At 45.8% G+C, this 27041-nt stretch overlaps 1 protein-coding gene and 1 long non-coding RNA gene across 23 annotated transcripts in view; one reads left to right on the top strand and one right to left on the bottom strand.

The window, feature by feature from the left end:
• Atxn1 (ataxin 1) overlaps positions 1 to 27041 on the bottom strand; it is a 411355-nt gene that overhangs the window by 23725 nt on the left and 360589 nt on the right. The window lies entirely within an intron of this gene.
• Positions 9128 to 22005, top strand: LOC120097816 (uncharacterized). Of its 4 annotated transcripts, none has more exons than XR_010059116.1 (3): positions 9132 to 10392; positions 14342 to 14458; positions 21797 to 22005. It is a non-coding gene; the product is annotated as an uncharacterized LOC120097816 (long non-coding RNA). The 4 variants fall into 4 exon arrangements; XR_005495601.2 differs by lacking the exon at positions 21797 to 22005 and having other exon boundaries at positions 9138 to 9857; positions 10059 to 10392; positions 14342 to 14906; XR_010059115.1 differs by lacking the exon at positions 21797 to 22005 and having other exon boundaries at positions 9128 to 10392; positions 14342 to 14906.

Genomic DNA, 27041 nt, shown 5'->3' with positions numbered 1-27041 from the left:
GGTGCAAACTCACGTCCTCGCCATTGTGTGGTAAGTGCTTTGCCCAAGGAGCCACCTCTCCAAATCCCACTTTCCACCTGGGGCAGGGTGAGGATGGTTTAATAACTTTTGCTTGTTTTGTTTCAACATCATGAAGAAATACTAGAGCGAGGTGATGAATGACACAAGAAGCTGTCCCCCCCCTCCTGAGTTTGATGGAGCAGACAGAACCTGAGAGTGCAAATGGGTACGGGAAAGTGGAGGTGTAGCACTGAGCTACTTCAATAAGAAAGGACCCCTCACACCGACAGGGCAGCCATTAAACATAGGGGACCAAAGGAAGTCAAAAGACTTAAGTTACTCGTGCTGACGAAATTAAAAATAGCATGAAGATGTAGAAAAAACGGAAAGTGAGCAAGGAATTGTGTTCTAAACAACTTTATTCTCTAGGACTCCTTCCTATGAGGAGGACACAGCATCATTTATACCCAGTGTTTACAAATCCATTGTAAGGACAGACTAAAATCAAACCCCCAAAGTATCAAAAGCATTGTTTCCTTGTGCTGTCTGAAAAAAATATTAATGCCCATCTTTTGTCTCTAGACTTTGAGGGTCACTCTTAAGAAAGAAGACCATTAAGCTTTAAAAAGTCTTATTTTACTTTATTTGTTTGAGGGTTTTGCCCACATGTATGTGGATTACCTATGTGCCTGTTGCCCACAGAAGTCCTAAGAGTTCCCTAGGAAGTGGAGTTGTTGGGACTTGAACCTGGATCCTTTACAAAGAACAAACTAGTACTCTTAACCACTGATCTATCTTTTTAGTTCAGCTTCCACTCTCTCCTACCAGCTGGCAAGGGGACATGATCACTCAACCACAGCAGAGGTCTACTCAGAGAACCGTTCCGCGCGCCCCCTGCTGGCGGCACAGGTGCACCGCCCCATAAAAACCGCCACAGGATTCCATTAGGGAAGTTCGCGCAAGAGTGATATGTCAGAATAGGAAATGAGAACATTTGCATACAGTAGTAGTCCCAGCCGGAGTGGGAATAGATTAATTAGCTCAAGGCAGCTCGGGGGAAGAAAACGCAGGGGGCATGAAAAGTCCTTTCAAAGCCAAGTAAAATGTCAAACACATTCAGTCTTTAGCAACAGGCAAACAGAAAACTGCCTGAGCGCAGGACTGCAGTATGCAAAACCATCAAGCTCCCATGAAGGCCCAAACGGTTCTCAGAGGCACAAGGATTTATTTGTACGACTTAGCTAATAGAGACTGGCTGGCTTTTCAGCCCTGAACACTAGCTTGGCTGCTAATGAGCTAACAAGAGATATCAACTTGTATGCATTCATTTTTCGTACCAAGGAACAGACCCAGCACCTCGTGGATGCCAGACAAGTAAGTACTCCCCCGTTCAGCTCCGTCTCTCGGCATCATGTATCACCCCTGACAAATTCAAACTCATTCTGAAAAAGTACCCCCTCGTCAATAGCAGCACATTGCTGGAGATTAGCTTTGACAGAACGTGATAGATGTAGCAATTAATAAAGATGCAGGAGTGTCCCAGGCTGAACTGACCCAAATCTCATCATAATTGCTAACATTTTAAAATTTTATAATTAATTTATAATAATTTTATTATTAATAATAATTTATTATTATTATTATTATTATTATTATTATTGACATGTGCTGCCAGCATGCATGAGGCCATCCAACACCACCACTGTGGAGCTGGTTCTCTCTGTCTATCGTGTGGGTCTTGGAGAATCTGACTCAGGTTGTCAGACTTGGTGGCAATGCCTGTAACTCACTGAGCCATCTCTCAACCTAGAATTATAGTTTTTAACGGAAGAGGGATCTTGCTATGTTGTCTGGGCTCAAGCTCTTCTTGGTCACGGTTCCCCTGTTGCTGCCATTCTAGGCATTCTCCTAAATGTGGGAGTGTTTACCACGCAAGATGGTCAACTGGAGGTGATGAGTTCTTTCTCTCTTCTACTAGCTCTCTGAAATGTCTACATCTTCACAGAGGCACAAAGTGGTACTGGATCCTGCGGTTTTCACTAAGCCACTAGGGGGCGCCATGCCACACTACCATGCAGTGGGGCTCACTGACATTTTCATTACACATATGTCAATATATTTTGTTCTATTTTTGCACACTGCCCGCCCTCCCTCCCTCTCTCCCCCTCCCTCCCCCTCCCTCCCTCCCTCCCTCCCTTCTTTCATACTGCTCTCCTCCATTCCCCAAAATACTAAAATACTAATAGTTGTTTCTTCTTTTATGTCTCTCTCTCTCTCTCTCTCTCTCTCTCTCTCTCCACACACACACACACACACACACACACACACACCTCAAAATCTGTACAGAAGATGATTTAAATTTGTAGGCCTGTCCCACTGTTTGACATTGTGACATAGAATTTTTAACCTAGAAAGTTCACACTTCAGAAAGTTCACACTTCGGAACTGCTGGGATTTTTTTCCCCCACAATATTTCCTCCTCAAAATAAATCTGATGTTTTAAGAACTTTTTAATTTTGTATTGGTCACATTCAAAGGTGTAAGGGTCACCCGTGGTCTGCAGGCTGGGTATGCCTTTAGGACTCATGATGCTTTTGCTCAAGTTTGGTTCCATTTTTTCCCCTACTATCCTGTCTGAGAAGTGACAAGATCCTTCTGTGCTGGTGATGTGAGGATGGGTGGCCGCCGGTTTTAAGGTCTGTAAATAGCAACTGGCTGCTTGGAATGGAAGGTGCTTCTAGAATTCGACACACACGGCCTTAAAAAAACACATTTCAAGGGTGAGGAATACGTGATGACGCTGTCTCTACACACACGATCCTGACATTCTCAGTGTGAGTGAGCTGGACTCCCCCCCCCCTCACCCGGCTTGCACAAACAAGAGGAAGGAATGGAGAAGGCTCATCAAAATTAGGCCGGCTTCACCACTGCAAACCTGCAAATCCCAAGCACCAAATGTTCCCCAAATCCCCAAGTCTGTGTGCAGCCCCAGGACACAAGTGAACAATTCCACACCTGGCCTCACATGGTGGATTTGAGTCACAAGGTAGGTTCACTAAAAATCTTACATAAAACAAAGGTGATTTTCTCCATCGGTAAAGCTCAAATACACGTTTGGGTCCCATTCTTAAGATCTCGTCTTACGTGCAAAAATATTTAAAACTGAGAAGGTAGTAAATGAAGAACACTTCTTGTCCTAAATTCTTTGGATAAGTGATACTTAACCACGCTAAGAGATGGGACCCTTGGTTAATGACAGAGGACACGGTGAGACTTCTTGGGGTCCTCACCTCAAGCCTTCCCATTTGACTCTATCACCAGAAGAAATTCTGGATGCTATAGACAGAGGTCCTTCAGTTTGGTTAACACAACATCCTTGGAGTATGCAGGAATGAGGCAACTGTCATAATGAGACAGCCTCGGGGTTGACTGACTGGGCTTGCCTCAGAGGAAGTGGGTCTGTATTCGCCACTTCACGTCTCGTCTCTTCAGTGGGCCTTCGATGCTGTGTCAGCACAGGACCTAGGACAGGGCTTCCCACACTCTCTTCGGCTCTGCACTGCTCACCATTTCATTAGTGTTTTGGTTATCATCTTTAGAGGTAGCAGAAGGCTGGAGGGGATATTTAGTGTGTTGTGATTAATATGCAAATATATCCTCAGGCTGGAAGTGATGGCATAGAACAAGAAAATTAAGATTAATGAGAATAAAAATAAATGCCCGGCCTTGGTTTTAATAGCTCAATTAGATTAGTTTGGAGAGCTCTGGCTTACAAATGGTTTAAACGAAGAAGTCTAGGACTTTTTTTTTTTTTTTTTTTTTTTGAGACAGGATCTCAGGTAGCCTAGGTTGGCTCACAGATATGCAATGTAGCTGAGGATGACCTTGGATTTCTGATTCTCCTGCCTCTGCCTTCTGGGTGTTGGGATTACAGATGTGTGATGAGTCCAGGGGCATGAGTCTGGACCAGGATGGAGGGGACGAGGCAAACATCTGGCTTGAGACATCTGTAGAAGCTGCTCTCACAGGGAGAATGCGGCTGCAGCTCGTTGTGGCCAGTGTCCTTTGGCTGCCTGCCCACTCTGGAATTCCTGGAAAGGCTTAAGACAGGAAAATGACCATCTGGATCCAAACAGGTCCCAAGAGGTTGGGTCAGAGTTTTTTTGAGAAAAGCTGGAAATGCCTTTCTGTCAGGACTTTTCCTGGTTTCAGTGTGGAAGCAAAAACGATCGAGCTTTCCAGTGTCCCTTGTGCCAGCTTCCCAAGTGCCCACGTGATCCACCACTTAGGCTGGACGGCTGGGAAGGGTCACGGGAACCTTCAGGGATCTTGATCTGGTCTAATGCAAACTGCTTTAAGGACAGGGGAAGGTGGCCTTCCATGTGGCCACAGCCCCAAGACTGCTAGGGCAAGGAGTCTACTCATCAGGGCAGCATTGTCAGAAAGGGGAGGAAGTAATTCTGCTGTGTTCAGCTCTTCGCCATGTCCTGTAACCCAGCTTCCTGTAGCGCTCATGAAACATTTCTCCATAAAATATCAATACAAAATGTTAACGCTATTGTTAAATAATGATAGGGAGGTGACACTGATGTGATCTTTCTCTCCCTGTCTGTCTGCAGGCACACACACACACACACACACACACACACACACACACACACACACACACACACCCTTTTCTCCCCATAACAGGTTCTCCTGCTGTTCCGGCTGACCTGGTTCTCCTTATTCCCCTGAATGCTGAGACTGCCGATGTGTCCCATCCTGTGTGGCTGCAACCGATGAGGAAGGACCCAAAGCTTCGGTGTAATGACAAGGATATGGTCAACCACGGTGTAAGGTCAAGGAAAGGGCAGGTTCCAATCCAAGCTTTCACTTCTACCTGACTACATCATCTTCTAAAATTCCCTTTCCTCCTTAATGCAATTTTTATTTTATTTGAATAATGCATACGCCCTGTTTAGGGAGATAATTACTTACCCGATGTGTAATTTTATCAGTAATGTCTCTGCTGATCAAAAGGGGAGACACTGACTTGCACAGAGCTTGGTATAATGTCCAATAGCTCAATCAATGCTAACCGTGATCCGTAGGATTCTGCAGCTATCCCTTCACTGCTGCCCAGCAATCAGCTCCTGGTCCTGTGATGACATCAACCTTCCCCTTTCAAACCACCCCTCCTGTCAAACAGCTGGGCTTTTCTTTCTCTCACATCTGCATGGCTATTTGAAAGTTCATCGTCTTTCTTTGCTTAAGAGACAGGGCCATATTCATAACCATTCCTAAGACAGGATTCCATTCACATCAAAAGGATCCGAGAGTGATTCCACACAGAGAGAACGCTCAGAAGGGCTGGATGTGAAACTCAAGCGTGGCATTTCTTGGCAAGGGTTAAGCTCGGTTCCTGGTCTTACTGTCTGTACTTCTATACTTTTTGGATGAGTAATTCCCAAAAGGCATTGTGGGGAGATGGAGAATCTCCTTCCCCCACAGGGAGGACTGCCAGCAGACACACACACACACACACACACACACACACACACACACACACACACACACACTTGCCGCTTCTCTGCACAGCAGTGAGCTAAGTGCTCTGACAGCTACATCCTGTATCCTGCGCCATGGGCCACCAGGGGGCCGGACTTCCTGAAGTTAGGATGGACCAAGACTTCTCAGAGTTGAGGATGTGAAATTTCCTATCTAACTAGAAGAATTTATTTTTTTAAAAAGGAACTAAAGCACTCTGGGAAGGATTTAAGGTATTCTTTGCCCTTGATGCGAAACTTCCAGAAAATTCTCAAGTTCATTTGCCAACTCTCAGTCAAGGTTGCTCATACACTGGTTTCCCTTCTGTGTGCTTTTCCAGTCCGTGGGTAGTATGGTTTGGGTGTAACCTGAAAGTTCACATTTTAGAAATGCAACCCCTAAAGCAACACTGTTGGGTGATAGGTTAGGGTCAGTGGGGAGGGCTCTGCCCTAAGAAATGACTACTGTCATTATTTCAGGGATGGGTCAGTCATGGCAGGTATGGGTCAGTCGTGGCAGGTATGGGTCAGTCATGGCAGGTATGGGTCAGTTGTGGCAGGTATGGGTCAGTCGTGGCAGGTATGGATCAGTCGTGGCAGATATGGGTCAGTCGTGGCAGGTATGGGTCAGTTGTGGCAGGTATGGGTTAGTCGTGGCAGATATGGGTTAGTCGTGGCAGGTATGGGTTAGTCGTGGCACGTATGGGTTAGTTGTGGCAGGTATGGGTTAATCATGGCAGGTATGGGTCAGTCATGGCAGGTATGAGTTAATCATGGCAGGTATGGGTCAGTCATGGCGGGTATGGGCTAGTCGTGGCGGGAGAATGAAGCTGGCATCTGATGAGGTTTGAACATGAAGTATTGTTCCATGGGCTCTTGGGCTCTCACCTGGATTGAAGCTGGTGGTCATGTTTGGGAAGGTTATAGGACCTTTAGGAGGAGGGAGGCCCTCACTGGAGTACATGGGTACTTAGACTTTAGGTTTTATGCCATGGCTTCACTTCCGCTGGGCTTTCCACTGCCCTGACTGGGAACCTGGGATAAGACCAGCTCCCTCCTGCTTCCCCTTCAGCATCTTCCCTGCTACAACAGACCTTCCTGCTTAAGTTGATTTTTGTCACAGAAATGTGAGTCATACGTACACGTATAGTGAGGTTTATATTAACCAGTGTGATTGGGCTTGGGTGGGAGGGACATAGAGGGAGGCGCCTGCTCACAGTGTTGGAGAAATGTGGGCAATGCATCAGGCAGCTTGTTCCTGATGTGACATCCTCGATCTGTTCAGTACCACCAACACACCTAGAAATCTTCCGCAGTCACACGACAGTAAACATCCCAACACCACGAAAGCAGGACACGGTTCTCACCCTTCATTCTCTAGAAGTGTGAGGATGTACTTTTCATATACTTTTATGCATGCACACAGGAAACTGCATATGTACCGGATACAAGATCCGCTGAGTCTGTGATCTTACTAAATGATGAGCGTATGGAACATTGCCCTGAGAGACCGTAAGGCTTGGAACCTTAGTGATGGGTCATAAACTTCTTGTCTGCAGAACCCAGAACTAATGCTTGCCACACATTGCACTCCCAAGGGAACTTGTAAACACAAGACCAATGCTCTATCCACTCTGGGGCAGCCGCCACCAAATGCCTGGGGTGGGGCCTACAGTAGGAATTTATTCGTGTGCTCATTCATTTACTTACATTTGTCTGCGTTTGTGCATATGCACATGTGTGTACAGGTATGTGTGTATGTGGGTCAGAATGCAACCTCTGGGGTTCCTCTTTTTCATTTCCATTTTAAAGATTGGGTCTTTGGCTGGCCGGGAAATCACCAAGGAGGCTGGTCAGCTGGCCAGTGAGCCCCAGGGATTCTCCTGTACCAGCCCCTTCCCCATGCCCAGTTCTGGCAGTGTGCACCTCAATGTTTGGCTTTTTTACTTGGGTTCTGGAGATCAAACTCAAATCTTTGCATTTCATTGAGTCTAACTGCTCTCCAGCCCAACTCCTGGAATGCAGAAAGCATACAGCAGGTGATCCTGATGGGTAGCCAGAAGCGGGAACCCGTGACACAAAACACCCCAGAGTTCCCTTTAAACCCCACCATCCTTACAAGTCCATCTCAGCGACTTTCAATGCAACTGCAAATTACCTCCATCACCCCTCCAACACGAACACGGTGTGCTCACCTCTCCGCCTGGACTCTAAAGATGAACAGACATGTCCACAAGTGAGGGGCCGGAAAGACCCGTTAAGATTGTATTAAACAAGCGAAGCCAAAACAGAAACGGGAAAATAACAGCTGCTGGGAAGAATGGGGAAAAATTCCATGGGTTCCTAATGCCAAGACATGGCTTTGCCAATCTGTAAAGAGTTAGACACAGACTTGTTCCATAATCGAGCAACTCTGTTTCTATAGGACACCTCTGATGGCTAATGTTCATTGTCAACTTGCTGGATTTGGAACTGCCTAGGAGACACATTTCTCTCTCTCTCTCTCTCTCTCTCTCTCTCTCTCTCTCTCTTTCTCTCTCTCTCTCTCTCTCTCTCTCTGTGTGTGTGTGTGTGTGTGTGTGTGTGTGTGTGTGTGTGTGCACTCTCGAGCTTCCAGAGAGGTTTGGCTGGCCGGGAAATCACCAAGGAGGCTGGTCAGCTGGCCAGTGGAAAGACAACCCATACCAAACGTGGGTGGCATTATTCCATCGTGTAGGGTCTCAAGATGACTGAGAAGGAAAACAAAAAGGAAATGAGCTAATAAGGACCAGCACTCATCTGGTGCAGCTTCCTGAGTATGAACAATGTGACAGCTGCCTCACGCTCCTGCCACCACAGCTAGAACTTCTCTGCCTTCCTTTCCAAGGTGGACTGTGCTTTCGTCAGGCATTCTGTCCCAGTGACAGGACAAGTGACTAGTATAGTATCTAAAGATCATGCAAAGAAATCAGTTCAGACAGACACCGGAAACCAGTGTCCACAACAGTGTAATTTATAATAGCCAGAATCAGTGTACCAACCCACATGTCCATCAACAGAGGGACTGAGAAGCAGTAAGGTATGTTCCCTCATAATACTACCATCCAGCCCCCATTTCTGACAGAGGGCTGAAATTCTGACACATACTGTACGGCAGATAACACTCCCCAGGCCATTGTGCCAAGGGAAAGGAGCCACGCCCCAAAGGAACAGTATCTGGATTGACTTACAAGAAACACCCAATAGCGATAACGTTCAGTGGGGGCTGGGGAGAATGAAGGCTCAGGGTACAGGATCGCAGTCTGGAATGTTGGTGGGTTGGCTGCTAGCACGGCAATGCTTAATGCCCCTAGGTTGTATGCTTGGAATAGTTAAAAAGAATACATTTTATATCAGACGTATTTCATTTTTCAATCACTAAACCGGGCACATCATGGTTGTGACACTTTGTGAACCAATGGTAATTGTCTTTGAATGACATCACACCTTACCCCCCTACCTCCGATCTGTGTGGCCACATAGGTTCCCTGAACACCTGTAGAGTTTGTAGCTCATGGCTGAACTCTGGGGGGCGTCTTAACGCCTTAAAAACTACAATACAGGGCTGGCTGGCTGGCTTAGTGGGTAAAAGTACTTGCTGTACCAATATGGCCGCTCACGTCTCATCCTGGAAATCCACGTGAAAGTGCAAGGGGAGAGCTGACTCCACAAAGCTGCCTTGTGACCTCTGACTTTCATATGCCTTCTGTGGCACGTGTCCTCATATCCCACGTACATATCACCAACAAGCGTGCGTGCGTGCAGCGCGCGCACGCGCACACACACACACCCACACCCACAGCAGGTCCCTGTCTACTACACATCCTTCAGTAATAACTCCCGAGAATCTCGGCAGAGCTATTTTCACCCCGGCCATCCTTGGTTCTGGTTGCTCACCGCAGTGTAAACCCCACCTCGGGCCCTAACCGGATGTTATGACTCCTGCCTTTGTGGGCACCCAGTTTTACCCTCTCTCACGGGTGGATGGATTCGTGGATTCTAAATGTGTCGCAGTGCTGGCTGACAACCTGGAGGACATGAAAAGATGCTAAAGAATCTGCCTTGGAAATTCCTTTTCTACCACGGACCCACTAGTGAAATGACGACCCTGAGCCAGCCCAGATCAGGCAGTGCCACAGACTGTCCGAGGTGCTGTTGCTAGGGTCCATTCAGGAGGACCTGACACCATCGCCCTCTCAGCACCACCAATCTTACTGAAACGTTTCAGACGCCTTTGGATTTATGGGAAGGAGCAAGCTGTTACAAAGACAACAGTTTTCTTGAAATCAGCCTCAATCAAGTGGAGAAAGGGTAGCTGTAAAAATCGGCCAAGATAAGAATTCTCTCCGAAATAAACGTTTGTTTTAGAATCGGGGTGGGGTGGGGCGTGGGGGTCGGGTGACGCACTCTTCTGTGAATGGATGGCTGCTTTCTGACCCTCGGAAGATGAATGGTTCATTTTGTAAAGCACAGCAAGTGTAAAAACCTACTTTCTACCTCCGTTCATTTCAGAGTGCGGCTGCAGTGTGGAGCCCGCGATGCCTGCCTGGGTCGTTCCCAATCACCAGCAAAACCTACAATGGGCTGACCCGCTACCTGCAGCTGTTTTCAATCAGAAAGCAGAGCCATTATCAGCCTCTCCCGGGGCTCACATGCAGGATCACATGAAGCCAAGGGAACATTAAGGATGTTTGAACCAGCTCCCAGAAATCTACAGTGTTCGCCTGCCAACCGCTCGTCTTCACCTTGGCTGGGCATCATTAACTCGGTTCGGTATTCATTCGACAATCAAAAAAAAAAAAAATCTACATTCTTCCTGGATGAATGGCGATGTTCTCCGATCTAGGTACACTGTCACAATGACTGCACTACACGGGAAATGTCAGTGTATTTCTATATTCTTCAGCCTATTTTTCAATACTTGGTCTCGTGGAAGACGGGGAAGCTCCACTCTGAAATCCCGAGCCCTGTGGTGGTAAGACTGTTGACGAGCCTGTCAGAGACCAGAGGGAGAAATGCCTTGCTGAATCCTCGCACTTAGGACTCACTCTGGAAACCACAGTGCTTACTAATGGTCTGAAAGAGATGGCGGGCTTTTGTGTTACATAAGGCCTGGGCTAGCTTCCTAGCTGCCAGGCTTTGTCTATTGGTGCCTTTAGGAGAATGATTCGGTTTTGTAAGCTTTACTTTCCTCTCTGAGCAAATGAAGCTAGAGATGGAGAGAAGGACCAATACTTAAGAGCATTTGCTGCTCTCACTGGGGGCCCGGGTTGGTTTCTAGAATCCACATGGGGCAGCTTACCTGCCTGTGATTTCACTCAGAGGTTCTGATGCCCTCTTCTGGCCTCTGGGAGCACCTGCACGTATACAGTGCTCACACAGGCAAGCACGGTACACAATTAAAAATAAGAAGGAAGAAAATGGAGGTGGGCCAGGGAGATAGCTTGGTCAGCAAAGTCCTTGCTTCACAAGCACGAGCTCCCGAGTCTCATCTGCCAGAATTTGTACCAAAATCCTGGTGTGGAGTCACGTGCCTGTAATCCAAGCACTAGGCAGGCAGGGGGAGGTGGGTCCTCGGGGCTCACTGGTCAGCAGGCCTAATCTACTTGGTGATTTCCAGGGTCATGAGATAACCCTGCCTGAAACAAGGCGGATGGCACGTGAGACACATCAGTCCCATGTACCTACACACTGAGCATGCTCAAGAGAGTCATATACACGGAGAATGAACACGGAGATGATCATAAGCCCAAGCCCTTAGAAGAATTATGTGGGACGAGGTGATGCCCAGGACACAGATAGTGCCGTGTCACTCCAAGTAACACACTGCTTTCAATTTTCAAACATCCCATTGCCACTGTGGAGAGAAGACACTAAGTGTTGAGGTTGTGTGAGTTGTTAACCCTGGTTGTCTTGGTGCCACTGGTGGAAGTTAGTTTTTGGTGCCTCAGTTTTCTCATCTCTGAAGTGGGAGCAATACCAGTTCTAATCTATGTTCAATACAAATGCTAGCTTGCTGTAAGTTCACACATGAGAAGAAAGACCGGTCAGGGCTGAAGTATGGTAAGACCTAGGAATATCAGGAGCTGCTCTTACCTCCTGGGAAGGGCTTTCCTACCTTCCATCTTTTGCTTAGTCTCAGAGTCTGTCTGTCTGTCTCTCTGTCTGTCTGTCCCTCCCCCCCCGCAAAAGCAAGAGGTTTATTTTCTGGCACGGTTGGGGTCCACCTTCAATCGGTCTCTCCAGGTGAGTGACTAGAAGGTGACCCTGAATGGCTATTACAAGCAGTTTTTATACTTTTTAGGGTACAGGCTATCTAGTTTTTATTTGTATCTGTGTTAAAATGTCCTCATTGTTCACCTGAGCTTTTCCCAAGGTAACAAGGGACATCGTAAGTACCAGTCAACTCTAGAGGATGCTCAGTGGAACATCCTCCAATTAGAAGGTCCCTGCTTCCCTTCCCTTAATGAGACACCTCAAATCTCAGTTCAGAAGCTTACCAGCTCTTCAAAACTATCTTCTACAAAACATTCCATGTTCATATGTGTATAGCCATATATAATATATATACATATATATACTAGCCATATATAATATATATACATATATATACTCACAGATATATATGTATATGCACACATAGTATACTCACAGATATATTCACATGCATATACTCACAGATATACACACTCATACATATACTCACAGATATATACACACATATACTCACAGATATAAACACATACATATACTCACAGATATACACACATACATATATACTCACATACATATACACACATATACATATACTCACAGATATATACACATGCATATACCTACAGATATACACATATACATACATATACTGTGCACTTTAAACTGGAATAAAACCCTGTATAACCAATGGCCAATTGCATCTGTATTTTAACACAAAATTCAAATGTCTGATATTTTAAATCTGCTTTTCTTTGTCGTGTTACTTATTCCTGGGGTATAAACAGAAGCTTTTGGACTTATTTGAACAGTCTTGATGCAATTATTCACTATAAATTAAATTTGTCCTTTTCTGCTTTCTCACCGTGGCATGCCCACATTCTGACTGGAATTTCCACAGCATTAGACAAGCACAAAATCTGGCCAGGTATCTACTGTGTTCGAGGCTTTAAGAGCAAAGGGAAGATAACAAAAGATGACAGTGTGATTTAATGACTGCAAGTGGAACAGGCAAGATAATGTTCAACAAATAGAAATGTAAAAAGGGGACAGCCGGGTTGGGGATTTAGCTCAGTGGTAGAGCCCTTGCCTAGGAAGCGCAAGGCCCTGGGTTCGGTCCCCAGCTTCGGGGGGGGGGAAAAAAAAAAAAGAACCAAAAAAAAAAAAAAGGTGACAGCCCCCGTTCACAAGGCTCATGTTCTTCATTAGCTCCGTGACCTTGGAAAACATGAATATCAGTTTACCTACTGTTATTATACTGATGTACCTGAGGCAGGCTACTTTTGCAGAAAAGAGGTTCATTCGGCTCAGTTTTGGAGACAGGAGGTCTAAGGTCTGGCAGCCCCATTGGTTTGGATTCTAGTGAAGTCTGAACCACAAAATATGTCACAACCGTGGGGACAGAAGTGGAAGGAAAAGGAAGTTTGAGGGTGATTCAGGGGTCAGGTCAGGTTCCTGTACTCTTTCCAGGGGGCCTCAGTGAAGGAGGACCTCTGACTAGCCCCTGCCTCTTTAAGTGCCACGCCATCTCCATACACCATCACCACGAGAAGCAAATCTGCAGCCTATGATTCCCCTGGGAGCAAAGTGTGGGGGCACACTGACAGCCAATCAGCTGCCTCGTCTGTACTTGAAAAACAGAGGAGCATTTTTGAGAATGCTAGGATGTGAAAAATGAGTCAGTCTGTCAGTCTGTCTGTCTGTCATCTATCTATCCATCCATCCATCCATCATTTATCAATCATCTCTATCAGCAATTGAGAATATAACACCTACCACAAAAATTCAAACACATTTTCTTTCCTGAACGTCAGCTTCATAGCTCAGTTACGGGTAACATCCCGTATCCTTTCTCTCAGACCAACATCCACGTAAGAACTGTATTTATGCTAATGGTTATGTACTGTTTTCACAGGGGCGTGGCCAGAGTACTGTTTTTGATGTGACTGTATTGCTTAGATCCCATGGGAGGGGGAGGAGGACTGTGAGTCGCAGCATACTTGACTCCTAACTCGGTCTTCTCATCTTAGAATGGGTCAATAGTAGCCACTCTGCAGGTGACAATTCAGTGCACACAAACCATGAAACACTTGGTGTAGTGTGCATTCAGCAAGCACTAGCTGAAAGATGCCATACGGGAGGGAAGGAATTGCTGTAAAAGCAGGGGATAGGGGGCTGGGGATTTAGCTCAGTGGTAGAGCGCTTACCTAGGAAGCGCAAGGCCCTGGGTTCGGTCCCCAGCTCCGAAAAAAAAAGAACCAAAAAAAAAAAAAAAAAAGCAGGGGATAGAAGAAAGAATACACCGGGGAGGAAAGAGGTGAAAGTAGTATGTCCTCTCACTTAGTGGGAGGAAGGGCACCAGGGAGAGGGGTTGGGGAACAAGATGGCGTCACTGGTACACAGGAGCTATAGCAACGACCCAGTCTTTCCATGATCTGGTAGCAAGTATTCCATTCTGGCTTTGTTAGTATTCTTTCATTAAAAAGTAAGTTATTTGCCCTGATTGATTTAGACAAAATAAGTTCTGCTTCATTCTTGAGTGTGTGGGATTGATAATTTTTTTTCCTGATTATTTCCAACAGTGTGAAGGGAAGGGACATTTCCTGGTTCTGCTCTCCTCTACCAGCAATGTTGCCGATTCCAGGACAGAGGCTGTATGCAGTTAAAGAGCTGGGGACTCACTTCAGTCCGTCACATGTGTGAGCACTCACGGTCTCTCAAGGGATTCCCATTAGACTGAAAGGGAGAAGGCCTTTGTGTCCACAGAGAATAATTTTGCTTTCTTTCTCCCTCCCTCTCTCCCTCCTTTCCTCGCTTCCTGTCTTCTTTTCTTGTTCCCTCATTCCTTCCCTCCCTCTCTCCCTTCTTCTCTTTTTCACTACCACACTTTTTTGAGACTGAGACAGGGTCTTACTCTGAAGCCCAAGCTTGACTTGAATTTGTAACACCCGTGAAGCCCCAGGTTTAACCCCCCACACTGTAAAGGGGGGCATGTGGTACTACACAGCTGTTAGCCCAGCACGAGGGAGGGGGAGACTGGAAGACCAGAAGTTCAGAGTCATTCTCAACCACATAGGGAATTTGAGGTTAACCTGGGTAAGAGATTCTGTCTTTAAAAAAAATAAAATCACCATGGAAACACATCAATAGAATGTCCTTATCTATGAATATGTTTTCAAAATTTAAGAGAGGAGGGAAGACCCATCCTGAATGTGGGTGGCATAGCATAGGGTCCTCCCATTAAATAAAAGAGAGGAAGCGAAGGGAACGCCAATACTCCTCCCTCTCTGCTGTGGACGCGACCTCACCGTGCTGCCATCACTTCCCAGCCATGAGGAATATATCTCTCAAAGCCAAGCCATCATTAACTCTGCCTCCTTTAAGTTGCTTTTGTCTGGGGTTTTGTCATACCAACAAGAAGAGTGACCAACGCACCAAGTTGATGGGAGACTTGCTTCAATTATAAAGATCTCTATTGTGTATAGGGAACAGTTCCGCTGTAGGGCCTCTGGGTGTCTACTCCTTCCCTTGGATTGACCCAGACTTACTTCGGTTTGCTGAGGGCAGAATCCAGCTGTGGCGTTTGCTCAGAGGCCTATTTGCTTTCCCACGACCATGCACACTAAGCACCTGTAATCTGGGGTGCTAAGCAATGGTAATTCAGTCACACGGGGATTTCAGTGATGATTTGCTGTCACCTCCCGTGTCCCTCTGTGCTAAGAACAGCTACTCCCAGGGACAGGTGACTCATCTGTCACTGTTCTACCATGCTCTGCTAAGTTAAGACACAACAAAACGGCAGCGCCTCCCTGAAACATGAACTCTGTGGGGGAGGGAGAGCCTCATACGGGAAAAGAGATGGTTTTTCTCTTCCTTTTGCATCTCCTTCCCACAAACTACTGAATACTTAACCCATTCCTTGAACTGCCTACTTGAACTGCCATCTCTTGCTCTTTCCTGTAACCACACAAATCTGTCTCGTAAAACATCAGAGAAAAAAGGACAAATCTGGTTGTTCCATGAACAAGGTCTAATCCTAGTTGTGTGTGTGTGTGTGTGTGTGTGTGTGTGTGTGTGTGTGTGCAAGTGTACATGCATGTGGGTATGCACGCACATGTGTGCAGGTTGGAAAGCAACCTCAGTTCTTTCCTTCCCAGACACCATCTACCTTGTTCTGTTTTGTTCTGTTACAGGGCCTCTTACTGCCTTTGGGACTTACCAAATGGGCTTAACTACCTGGCCCATGATCTCCAGCAATCTGCCTGTTCCCACCTCTACAATGCAGAGATTACAAGTGTCCAATGTTTTGTTTTGGGGGGGAGGAGTGGTGGGGGCTAGCCCTAGCTGTTCTGGAACTCACTCTGTAGACTAGACTGGCCTTGAACTCAGAGATTTGCCTGCCTCTGCCTCCCCAGTGCTGGGATGAAAGGCATGTGTCACTATACCCAGCTAGCTTTTTGTTTGTTTATTTGTTTGTTTGTTTTTAATGTCATATATGAGTTAGTTTTTCTGCAATGATAACATTGAGGAAAAGCAACTTAAGGGAGAAAGGGTCTGTTTTGGCTCATGATTCAAGGCTGTAATCTATCTCGATAAGGAGATCCTGGCCGGCTGGGAGTTTGAGGGAGCTGGCCATGTTGCATCCAGTCAGGAAGCAGAGAACCAAGACTGCCTGTGCTCTGCTTTTTATATAGTTTAGAACCCAAACATGGGGAATGATGCCACCCATTTTTAGAGTTTCTCTTCCCACCTAAATTAACTTAGTCAAGGAAACTCCTCACAAGTGTCCATAGATCCTCGTCTCCTGGGTGGTTCTTTAAAGATCCTTTAAAGTTGGTAATCAACGTGAACCATCGTGCAGTTTCTGGTAGAATCAGAGCTCCATGTTTGCAAGTCAGGCACTTTACCAACTTCTCCGCCCTTCATTTCTCCCTGGCAACCAATCTCCCAATCCTCTTCTGAGGCTCTGGATTCATCAACAGAGAAAAATACACAACATAGGCACATTGCTTGGGATGGTCCTCTTACTGACACCCGTGTAAGTGAATGACTGTCTCTGAGGTCACATGGCCCAGCTTCACACACAATTTCTTCCCTCCTCATTTCTATTTCCTGCCCACACCATGCAAAACATGGACATGTTTCAGACAGAAGCCTTGGTGACCAACACCAGCACCAGCCATGGGTATTTGCCTCTTCCCAGCCACTCCATGCTTTAGAAGGCTCAAAGGGAGCATTTATCCTGACCTCACTTGCCCCCATTGGGAAAAGAGCCCATTGCTCTCTCACACTGAGTTTCAAAGCACAGGAGAAATGAACAGGGTTGTACTTAACTCTAGGCACAAACTCACTGCTGTTGGTCATGTCCTGGGAATAGTAATGTATTCTGCCCATTCATGAATGAAAATTTCAGAACCTACAGTCAAGGTCCAAATAATTGCTAGATTATCAGTATCTTTTCCCTGCAGTATTGAAAACACAATTTTACTCGAGGAAAAAGGAGATTAAATGGCAGTCTCTCTGTTCCTCATGTGAGGTGCCAAGGAAAGTATGTATAACCCTGAGACTAAAGAATGAGATGACACAGGATGATAGCCCAACATTCTTCAGGGGACACATCTTATTCTGGAGACCTCTTTGGATAATTTACATTTTATTTTTGTTTTATTTCGTCTGTATCAGTGTTTTGCCTGAGTATACATATGTACACCACATTTGTACTTGGTGCCTGAGGTCAGAGGAGAGCGTCAGATGCCCTGGAATTGGAGCCATTTTGTGGAACTGAAACTTGCCCTCTGCAAGAGCAGCAAGTGTTCTTAAACCACTGAGCTCCAATATTGCTTACAAACTTCCTCTGGGTTAGGTTTCTCTCCTAGTAGTGACTCAAGACAGCAAGCTAATTTTTTAAATTAGACATCTGTCAGACATTTTTGGCAACGGAAGTCTTGAGCAGACCAAGTTTTGATTGTAATTTAAAAAAAATATCAAATAAAAAGAACTCTTGGGAGTTGCAGACAAAACCAAGGATCATAGAATTATATACGTGTATGTAAATGCACGTATGCGTACATACTTCACAGAGAGATGACACAGGATTTGGATGACAGTAGGAAAGAGTATGAAGTAGAAATTGGTATGAACACCCCATTCTTTCGATTTTTTCACCAGCCATTTTTAGCCCCCTTTCCCTCTCTCGTCTGATGTCCTAAAGCTCTGAGGTATCTGAGGTTGTTCTTCAACACCCGATTCTTCTGCCTCCACATCCAAAGTGCTGAGATTACAGGCATGCGCCATCATGTGAAGACTGATTTGTTTATTATTTTATGGTATGCGTGTGTATGCACAAAGGACATGTATGTGCATCTCATCAGTACAGGTCTACACAGAGGTCAAAAGAAGGCATCTCATCCCGTGGAACTGGAGTTACATGCAGTTGTGAGCTACCACTTTAGGTGCTAGGAATCGAACCCGGGTCCTCTGCAAGAGGTAGCCAGTGCTGGTAACTGTTCCAGCATTCTGAAATACTCATTTCAAACCAATATGAAGAAACCTAAATCTCTTTAGGATTTATGCAAATCCCACAGAGTCTTAGCTTTATTTATAACTATTCCATTTATAAAACCAAGCATCCTATAGATAAGACTGAAGTCAAAAGAGATGTTGTTTATTGAAAAGGGCCCTCAGCTTGGAAGTGTTTTTAGTAAATGAATCATCAGCCCCAGACTCACTCTTTCTCACCCCCAGTTTCACTATATGCTCTGTGCATAGGAAGGCTACAGTTAAATTGGCTTCTGGAGAGTTGAGACTCAGGCACTGACAGTGAATGGGGACGAGAGGTCGAGAGAACTAGCAAGGCCAAGGGGATGGGATAAGTAAGTTGGGGTAGCCAAAGGCTCTGGAGCATCCCTGTATGAATGACAAGGACCCAGATATACTAGATAAATAAAATAGAAAGAATATGTTTATGAGGAAGAGATGCTGATGGCATTTAGGACTTCAGGGGTCTGGGAAGATGGCTCGGTTGGTCAAGTGCTTGCTACACAAGCATGAGGACCAAGTTCAGATCTCCAGAATTTGCATAAAAACCAACCAACTGAAAAACCAACCAATAAATCAATCAACCAATAAACCAACCAACAAACCAGCCAACCAACAAACCAAAAAACCAACCAACCAATCAACCAACCAGCCAACCAACCATGCAATCAACCAAGCAATCAACCAACTAAGCAACCAACTAAGCAATCAACCAATCAACCAGCCAGCCAGCCAGCCAGCCAACCAACCAACCAACCAACCAATCAACCAACCAACCAACTAACTAACCAACCAATCAACCAACCAACCAAGCAATCAACCAACCAAGCAATCAACCAATCAACCAGCCAGCCAGCCAACCAACCAACCAAGCAATCAACCAACCAACCAACTAACTAACCAACCAATCAACCAACCAACTGAGCAATCAACCAAGCAAGCAATCAACCAACCAAGCAATCAACCAATCAACCAGCCAGCCAGCCAGCCAACCAACCAACCAACCAACCAACCAATCAACCAACCAATCAACCAACTAACCAACCAACCAACCAACCAAGCAATCAACCAACCAACCAACCAACCAATGAACCAACCAACCAACCAACCAACCAACCAACCAACCAACCAACCAATCAGGGATGGTAGTTCTCCCTTGCAATCATAACACTAGTAAATGGATCCTGGGGATCTCTGGCCCACCAATCTACCCTAGTCAGCCACAGGGTAGACATTTCCTGAAAAATAAAACTCAGGGCTGTCCTCCAGCCTCCACATGCATATGTACATACAGGTAAGATTGTAGAGATGTTGTTTTTGTTAATTTAAAACATACCTATATTTATTTACTTACATATGTGTGTGTGTGTGTGTATGTGTGTATGTAAGCAGGTATGTATGTATGCATAGCATGCATGCATGTCATGGGTACATGTGGAGATCAGAGGATAACTTTTGCAAATCAGAGTTTCCTCTCTGTCCAAGCACATCCTAGAGATTAAACGTGGTTGTTGTGTGTGGCTGAGCCATCTCTCCAGCTCAAATTGTTCAGTTTTACTAAGATTTCTGTAAAATTAATGCCAGTACTTTTGTCTGGGGGACGAAGAAGAGGTGAAGGGCTCATTACACAGAAAGCAGTCCTGGACCCAGAAGGGAAACTGAGGCTAGGCAACATCTATAAAAGCAGTGCATGCCCCTTGCATAACTTTGGTTAGGACGGGAAAAGTGACTAAAACACTGTCAGCTATATTACAGGAAGATAAGAAACTGAGGAAAACGCTAAGTAAGATGGGACCTTATTAAACTGGCAGTTCCCAAGCTCCCCTGCATGGCTTCTGTGAGATTCCAGGCCAGAACGGTCACTGCTCATCACTGGATTGAGTTGTCTGGCCATGATGATGCAGGAGGACAGTTCCACAAGCCATGTTGGGAAAGAGGGGGCCTTATTGTTTCTTAGATGTGCGTTCCATTCTCGGGACTCAATGCGTGCATGTGTGTCACTGATGTCGAACCTTACATTTGCGCGTGTCGGCAGGAAGTAATGTGCTCTCATTACAAATTCAGTATTTGGAAATGCCCTGCCTGAGAGGACATCACTGCGTCTCCTGCATCCTCACACAAATGCCGGAATAAACAGGCTTTATGCAAGTTCCCCAAGAGCCAGGGAACACGACTATGTCTCAATCTAAGTCAATCAAACCCTTTTTCCACTGGTCGTTAAACCTCGGGTTCAATGGAGCAAAGCACTTGAGCCAATATTGACTTCTCTGAAGGTGACACACTTGGTGAGAAAAGGAATCCCAGAAGGCCATGCAAATTGTTAATAATATAGCTGCCCCTCTTCGGAATCCTTAGATGTAACCAGTCACCATACTATCTGTGGGTGGGCGCATACCTATGTTCATGTATGTATGTGCACATGCAGTCCACAATTTACGGATGCACATGTACACTGATGTCAGAGGAAAATCTGTGGTGTTATTCCTCTGGTACCCTCTGCTTTTTAGTTTGTTCTGAGACCGGGTCTCTCACTGGCTAGGTAGGCTAGCCTGGTTGGCTTGGAAGTTCCAGGGACCCACATGTCCCTGCCTTCCCAATATTGGGATTGCAAATACATGTCCATCATGCTAAGCGCTTTTTAAAAAATGTGAGCTCTAGAGATCAACCTCAATATTTGTATTGCAAGCACTTTACTAAGCTGTCTTCTTGGATCCCCAAATGTTTTCAATTAAAAATGCACATGTATGAACACATGCAGGGTTGCTTGTCACTGGTCCCTAAACAATACAAGTAAGAAGTGCTAACACAGCTTTTCCCATGTCCGGGTATTGTCAGTCATAGGACGTGGGAAGGACATTCATAGGTCAGGTTGCATGAAAACATCACAGTGTTTTTATACAAGGAACTTGAGTCCTTACATTTTTATAGCCTGGTATGGGGCGCAGAGACAGTTCTCTGCAGATGCCAATGGATAGAGGCAATTGTGATTCAGGAATTTCACGTATGAAGAGATCTAGTAATCATATACATATGCACATGTGTGCACATGCATGTGGACACACATGCACATGTATGCACGTGCAAACCACGTTCAGCCCTACCTGTCCCCATTATCCCCCATGTAACCCAGGGTCCTCCTGTAAGTGCACGCACTATATTCTAAGAATGAATACCAGACGGTTTGAAGGCATGAAGTGTTTGAAAGGCAAGGAGAATCTGTGTTAGGTGGATGGTTTTATATAGGCGTTCCTACTGAGAGGCATTAATGACTGTCATAAATCCAGTAGGAACACAGTGAAGCGGGGTGAACTTCATGTTTCATTCACATTCTGTTTTGAAACAGGACTCAGAAAGGATACCGTACCATTTGGCAGTCATTATTTTGGTTCCAGCACATGGCTAATTATTTCGACAGAAGTTGCCATCTTTCTTAAAACAAACATGTTTTGTGCATACACATCCACTTTTTAAAACCTATGCCTTTTCTCCTCTCTTCCTAGAGCCCCGAGGACGTAGTTGATGGATTGCCTCCAGGGCCGGCTCTCTGGAACTGAATGTAGATTATGTGCTCACCATGTAACTTGCCCCTAAAGCTTGTCTAAACAAATCAGAGGAAAGAATGGTACAGCGGTTGCAGTACAAATAAACTGTCTCTTAATTTCGCTTGCATATGTTTAAAAATATTTGGTAATAAATCTTAGGCTCATAATTGTGTGCTGTCATCTCTTTTCCTAAGGATCTTCCAAGCTCCCACAGTTTCTTACTGTCAGACCCACAGTTCAATTGACTTGTGTGTGTGTGTGTGTGTGTGTGTGTGTGTGTATGTGTGTGTGTGTGTGTGTGTGTGTGTGTGTGTGACAGCCACCATGAGTGAGGGCCGCTAGTCCTGCAATGTTTGTGTTACTGGAGTCTCAGGCAACGTGAGCTGCAAATGTCGCAAATGTCTTGCCATCTTGAGGCCGTACCGTGAAGCAAAGCCATGCAATGACACACAGCATGGTTGGCTCCCCACCATGATCTAGGACACCCTCTAGGGCCTTGCGCCAGAACTGCCTGGTCTGGTACATGAATGGCCTTAGTTTCCTCATTGGCCAAGACTGCACCATGGTGTCTTAGCGCACCAGAGGGCCTGCCTTACTGCCAAAGCTCAACTCACCACACAGCAAAAATCCGCGACGGAGAGACCATGCCTACTTCCCCTTCATCTTACCCAGTCTGGGATGGAGGAGAAATGGGGTCCTTGACTCTTCTCCCAGGAAGATGGTTTTAAGTGCTCAGCGTCATGGAAACAGTGGCAAACACCTAGAGGCTTCCTGCCCCTGAAGCGAACAGCTCATTCCAACTTTGGGGCAGGAGAAAAGGAGCTGCGCTATCCATGGTAGAGCAGGAGATTACTGGGAAGTGACCCGATGGCAGCACAGCAGCCTGACACCAGAGTCTTTGCACACATTCCCTTCTCTTCCCTGCATCCCTTTCACCCCATGTGACCATGGCTACCACCATGGCATGCTCTGTCCTACTGTCATGCGGTCCCTCCACAGTAAAACAAAGGAGACATGTTACCATGGCTCTGGATGCTGGAGGCACCATGGAGATGCGGCTGCCAGTTCTGTAGATAGATGGAAGGTCGTGTTGGGCCAAGAAACACTTTCGAAGCCGTGCGGGCAAAGCTAAATTTGCAGATCATTTTTCTGTCAGAGCATAATGTGAAAAATCTTCCCCTTATTTGAACCACAGAAGGCTCTCCCCTTCGTACAGATCTAGTTCACACCCAGGCTTAAATGACAATACTTAATGTGATACACTCGCGTAATTCAGTCTGCCAGCCCCTCTTCCCTAAACCGTTACTGACTGCCCCCTGTGAATCACAGGCCAGCAGTAGGAAACACAACAAGCAACTGTCCGTGAAATGTGTACAGCCTAAGCGTTTTTTTTTTGTTTTTTTGTTTTTTTTTTTTTGAGCTGGGGACCGAACCCAGGGCTTTGCGCTTCCTAGGTAAGCGCTCTACCACTGAGCTAAATCCCCAGCCCCCAGCCTAAGCATTTTACGTGTGCATCTCATTTGCATTGAATTAGCTTTCTGCAATCCAAGATCATTCATCAAACATGAGAAAAGGCTTATAATTGGCTTACTCTTCTTCCAGATGACATTCAACAGTCTCACCTCAGTAAGTATTCTGGCTGGCTGCCATCATGTTACCAGATTGAACCAGATGACCCATAGACACAAATGTTAGGCTAAACTCTCACTCTTGGTCCTTACTTCTTTGCTTTCCATCCCGTCTGCCTACTTCTTCCACCTCCTTGGCCATTCTGTTTCCGGATGCTAATGAGATGCTGGCTGGCTGCTTAGTTTACAAAACCACACGCAGAAAGACTCAGAAAGCAGAATCTGTTAGCGCTATATGCTGGACAACAGCTAGGTCTCTCTTCACTCCAGCCCCAGGGTCTGGTTCTGTACTACGACCATCCTTGGGAGGTGCCCAGAGAATACTTGCTCTACAAACCAATTCCATGATGTTCTATGGTATCTTACAATAACTACTCAGTGTCCAGCGTTTGCTAACTGGGGCTTTCTGCTGCCTGCTCTGTGGAACGATGGCACGTGAAAGGAGAGATTGATTCAAGGTTGTGCTAAAAGTAAATAAAGTTTGGGGTGGGATTTGAGCCACTGTCTAAATAAATAGAGCTGGTGCTCTTTAACACGAATTGATCTCTTTGGCTTGATCTAACCACTTTGATGAGCTCCCTCTGGGAGTTTAGAAGTAGAGGATTACGGAGGCAACCTGGCTTCCACCTTCGCCATTTACAACCAGCAGGTTTCTAATGCGGCCTCCAAATCTATCCCTCTTCTTCCTCTCAAATGGTCTGCTCATTCTAGACTTGTGCCCTGTGAAATGACTTGGGTCTGAGAGGTAGGGCTCAGGAGAAGTTTATGAGCCCGGCTGTAGAGAGTGATGAGCTTTTATTGGTGAGCTTGCTGTGATGATCAGATGATCACCTGACCCAGGGAGAAATCTTTAAGCGCCTTAGGAAGCGATCCTGACTTGAGATTGCTGTCTGAGCAGGAAGTGCCTCAGACAACCTCACCCAGCAGCTCTGAAAGTAAGGATGGGGTGGGGGTGGGGTGCTGGGACTTACAAGGGTCTGGTTCCATACATCTGTGTGCCGAAGTCCAGGAAAGGTAGACCCCGAAGGGTGCTTGAGGAGCCACCCCCACAATGGAGTTGTTAATTTTATAGTTTATTTTGAGATAGGAGCTTGCTACAGAGTACGTGCTAGCCTTGTACTAGGGATCCTACTGCCTCAGCCTTTTGAGTGCTGGGATTACAGGCATGTGGTACCACATTCAGCCTTCCCATCTCTCTGTATCTGTCTTTCTCCCCTTCCCCATCTCTGTCTCTCTGTCTCTCTCTGTCTCTGTCTGTCTGTCTGTCTGTCTCTGTCTGTCTGTCTGTCTGTCTCTCTGTGTCTGTCTGTCTGTCTCTGTCTGTCTCTCTGTCTCTCTCTGTCTCTCTCTGTCCCTCTCTATCTCTGTCTCTGTCTGTCTCTGTCTGTCTCTGTCTGTCTCTGTCTCTCTCTGTCTCTGTCTCTCTCTGTCTCTGTCTCTCTCTGTCTCTCTCTCTCTTGTTCTAGGGAGGGGCCCCAGGGCCTCACACGTGTTAGGTAAGTGTCCTACACTGAGCCACATCTTGGGGCTTCTCTGATTATTACACTTTACTTAGGCTAAGTATCAACATTTGGGGAATGATTAAAACCGAGGTCAGACTGTAACATCCAGAGCACTTCATTTACACTGCCCCCAAGCTGAGCTGTCTAATTTGACTAAGTGTGGGGCACCATTGCTAAAGTTGACTTCATATCAAAATTCTAGGCATCAGGGAAGAATAAGGCCTTGATAGAGGACAGGGTGGTGTACGTCTGCAATCCCAGAACTCAAGAGGCTGAGGCAGGAGGATTTTTGAGTTCCAGGCTAGACAGAGGTACATAATAACAAACCAACTAACAAATGGATAAACAGACCAGTGGTCCTCAACCTTCCTTTTTTTTTTTTTTTTTTTGGTTCTTTTTTTTCCGGAGCTGGGGACCGAACCCAGGGCCTTGCGCTTCCTAGGTAAGCGCTCTACCACTGAGCTAAATCCCCAGCCCCAGTCCTCGACCTTCCTAATGCTGCAACCCCTTACTACACAGTTTGTTGCTACTTCATAATTGTAATTTTGCTACTGTTATAAATCATAATACTTTGTTTTCCCATGGTCTCGGGCAATCCCTGTGAAGGGGTCACTCCACCCCCAAAAGGGGTCTTGAACCACAGGCTGAGAACCACCGAGGTAGATGCAGGGGATATAGCTCAATGCTAGAGTATTTGCCTAGCTAGGGACCTGGGTGATTGCATCACAAAGGCATGGGCATAAGGATAGATGCCATGCTGTCTATTAGCATAATTAATATAATAAAGTAATATAAGTAGATATAACCCCATTTTATTTCACTAAAATGATCCGTTTCATTCATTCTGATTATTTAGCAAAGGTTTTTGTGTCAGGCTCAACAGTTGGTCTATCTCCATCAGGTCTATGCAGGGGCAGGAGCACGCTGACCATGCTGAGAGCGATGTGTTTGCTCTTGTCTTCCCAGCAGGGTGGTACTACATATAAGGCTGATATTGTAGGGGCTGACAGGACCCTAGGCCTTAGATAGAGCTGTTAGTAGTAGATGAAGGCAACAGTAATGGGACTTCCTTTTGAAAGGAGATCTGGCTGTGTTGCCCAAGCAGACCTCAAATACTAGCTCTTGAGGGAATTTTCTCTGCTCAGCCTCTGAGGGCTGGCAGGTTGCTGGTACACTTAGTGCTCCCGTCAACTGAAAACTGTTTAGAATGTTTAACTAAGACAATGGGAATCAGCCTGTAGTGCCTTGGTTTCCAATACTGACCTTTTCCTTCCGTTCCCAGCTTCAGGGACGCACTACCACTCATTTCCACACAGCTATCTGTGACTACCACTCCATACCATTGCCCTCACTGATGTACCCGCATGTGATGGGTCTCTTGAGAGACCCTCTCTGTTTTATCCCCCACACCGATGTGGCATTTCCTTTTCTGTTTACTTCTTTTATCTCCTGTCTTTCAACTTATTCCGACCTCAGCTCAGCTCTGCGACTTCATTTATATTTGTAGCTCAATCTTGGTCCGACCAACAGTGAAATTTAGAGAAGCAATCTCAGATGTCTACAGTTTATTACTGAAAAGGTCTTCTGATACATGGAAAAGGGACAGAAATGGCAAGCTTTCTGGACATGGCCGCCTGTTAAAAGTGACAGCTGTAATACCATCAGCGCCTTCCTGACCACTTGAACTCCTGGGGGTGAGCTGGATGCAGCCTGTCTCCTAGGAGACAGCATCACTCCGCAAACACCATATTAATTCAGGACCCCCACCTTCCAGCTCAACCTTACTTTTGCTGGCCTATAAGCTGACCTCTTAGCTATAACACAGAATAGGTATAAAGTCAAAATGAAACAGAAGGGACTTTTTTTCTTTGTCCATTGCTCAAGAAGCTCAGAGACACTAAAAATGCTGTACATATGAAAACCTCCTGTGAGCGTGTATGCAATATTCACAAACATCCCACAGGAGATGTCGACTCATAACAGAGAAATCCTGGTTTTAATTAGATACTAAGCTGGGGCCTTAAAAATGTACAAACATGCGATTCTTTTATCTTCTGTGTTATTCAAAACAGT

This window comes from Rattus norvegicus, chromosome 17 (genome assembly GCF_036323735.1).
Source record: "Rattus norvegicus strain BN/NHsdMcwi chromosome 17, GRCr8, whole genome shotgun sequence".
Taxonomy (NCBI): domain Eukaryota; kingdom Metazoa; phylum Chordata; class Mammalia; order Rodentia; family Muridae; genus Rattus; species Rattus norvegicus.
Note: the sequence above shows the minus strand (reverse complement) of the source record. Positions and strands in the feature narration are given on the sequence as shown.